Source organism: Penaeus vannamei, chromosome 20 (genome assembly GCF_042767895.1).
Source record: "Penaeus vannamei isolate JL-2024 chromosome 20, ASM4276789v1, whole genome shotgun sequence".
NCBI lineage: Eukaryota > Metazoa > Arthropoda > Malacostraca > Decapoda > Penaeidae > Penaeus > Penaeus vannamei.
In genome coordinates, this window is record NC_091568.1 from 6,433,893 (window position 1) to 6,436,392 (window position 2,500).

Sequence of the window (2,500 nt, forward strand, 5' to 3'; positions counted from 1 at the left end):
GCGCATACTCGTGCTTATCTACAAGTTACCGATGTAGACAGCCCCTGAAAATGCTCCTTCGGGCGATATGGCAGTAAGGGATTAGTGCACAGAAGTCCCAGGTGTTTTTCCCACTCTACTTCGCGCATTAACACCTATCTACCTGGAAATATGGGGAGGATGTTGCCCAAGGATCGAACCTGTAATAAAACTCCTCCGCCATGTTCCTGGTTGACGACAGGGCTGATAAGCTATCGCAGGGAGACAGGAAGAGAGGTGTGGAGAGGAAGGAAGAGGGGGGGTGAGGTGGGGGGGGAGGCGCGAGGAAAATGATACTTTTTTTTTTCTTTTCTTTTTTTCAAGGTAGGGTTGTAGATGTTCAACCAATACCTTTAATATGAATGGTTATTTATTCATTGATTTATTTATTACTCGAGATAATCCCACCCAGATTACAGGTGACGACGTCACTTATCAGATAACTTGATTTTTTATATACATGTTTTATCGTGAGTTTCATCTGAAGATGTGAAGTGAACATTTAAGGTTCGCTATTTTGTTTCGATCATGTCATTATTCTGTGAATCAGATTTTTCTTGCTCACTCTCTTCCTTCTATTCTTCTTATTATTATTGTTATTATATATTCGTTCTTTTATTTATTCATTTGATATGTATATATACATGCTGCAACAGGAACAACGAAGGGAAGGGCAAGAAAACACACGAATATGCCGAAGGCCTTTTCACTATTGCTTCGTCAGGGCATATTCGTGTGTTTTCTTGCCCTTACCTTCGTTGTTCCTGTTGCAATCTGTTCACCATGAATTCCACACAAGTATATATACATATATATTTTTCCGGCTTCCCCTTTTCCTGTTTTTCATTTTGTGAATTTGCATGGTAAAGAAGATCAATTACTCCCTCTCTCCATCTCTCTCTCTCTCTCTCTCTCTCTCTCTCTCTCTCTCTCTCTCTCTCTCTCTCTCTCTCTCTCTCTCTCTCTCTCTCTATCCATCTCTCTCTCTCTCTCTCCATCTCTCTCTCTCTCCATCTCTCATTCTCATTCTCTCCCTGCCTTCCTCCCTTCCTCTTTTTAGATTCCTTCCTTCTTTTTGTTTCTCGTTTATTGTGGTTTGTGTATAATTTAATCCGCGTTATTATAATTTTTTTACCATGCAAGGGACGGACAAAATATACGCAAATAAAAGAAAACTAGATGAATAGAAGAAGGGAGAAATGATAGTGACAATGAACAGAAGAGAAGAGGGAAGAAAGCCAACAGGAAAAATCAGATTTAAAGAACAATGACATGATCGAAACGGAATAATGGACCATAAATGTTCGCTTGAAATCTTCAGAAAAAAAAACTCCGGATAAGACATATATGCATAAAAAAAAAAATAGATCCATGTTATCTGATAAGTGACGTCATGCCCTGGCATCACTCGCCATCTGGTTAAGATTATTCACAGGTAATGGATAAATAAATGAATGAATAACAATTCCTATTCAAGGTTAGTGATTGGAAAATCGATAGCCCTAGTTTAACACGAATAAACAAATAAAGAAATGAAAATGAAATAGGGTTTTCCATCGTGTTTGTTTCCCCTAGCTAGCAGTCTCGTCCTGCGATTCGATCCCCCGCGAAGCGAAATAGACACTGTCATAGCAAAGAATAACAGTTGTGGTAAATGGAATTAAACTGAATTATTATTACTATTATTATTGTTATTATCATTCTCCACTTCCTCTCTCTCTCTCTCTACTGTATCTGTCTATCTCTTTCTCCCTCTTTCTTTCTCTTTCTTTCTCTTTCTCTCTCTTTCTCTCTCTCTCTCTCTCTCTCTCTCTCTCTCTCTCTCTCTTTCTCACCACTCACTCTCTCTCTCTTTCTCACTCTCACTCTCTCTCTCTCTCTCTCTCTCTCTCTCTCTCTCTCTCTCTCTCTCTCTCTCTCTCTCTCTCTCTCTCTCTTTCTCACTCTCTCTCTCTCTCTTCTCTTCTAATATCTCCTCTTCTCTTCTCTTCTCTTTCCACCACTTGCTCCTCCTCCTCCACCATCCCCTCTTTTTCCTCCCCCCTCTCCTTAATCTAAAGAAAATCTACAAGATTTTGCTTGATAAAATGAGCTGATCCAGATGGCCTGACGAAAATATTGCCATTTTTACTCATTTTTATCTAAATTTCAGCCATTGCATATCTTTAAGTTCCCTTTATCTCATTTACTTACTGGTTGACAGGTGTTAGTCGTGATATGTGTATAAACAAGTACAAAGTCCATTTATAATCCATTTTTTTTATATAAAGCTTGATAATATGAGATTTAATTGACGCAAACGATTAACCGGTAGATTATACTTTTTTTTCGTTTTGTTTAATTTTATTTATGAGTTATTATTCACAGTTGACCTAAATAAGGATATTAATCCCTCTGAGTCACGCCTTTGAAGTGGGTACGGTGGGTGGGTATTTTGTGGGTATTGTGGGGGCGTGGGGGCGTGGGTTGCGGTCGTCTGTAC

At 39.0% G+C, this 2,500-nt stretch overlaps 1 protein-coding gene across 5 annotated transcripts in view; it reads left to right on the forward strand.

The window, feature by feature from the left end:
- spri (Src homology 2 domain-containing protein sprint) overlaps positions 1–2,500 on the forward strand; it is a 444,124-nt gene that overhangs the window by 418,531 nt on the left and 23,093 nt on the right. The gene's annotated exons all lie outside the window — the stretch shown is intronic.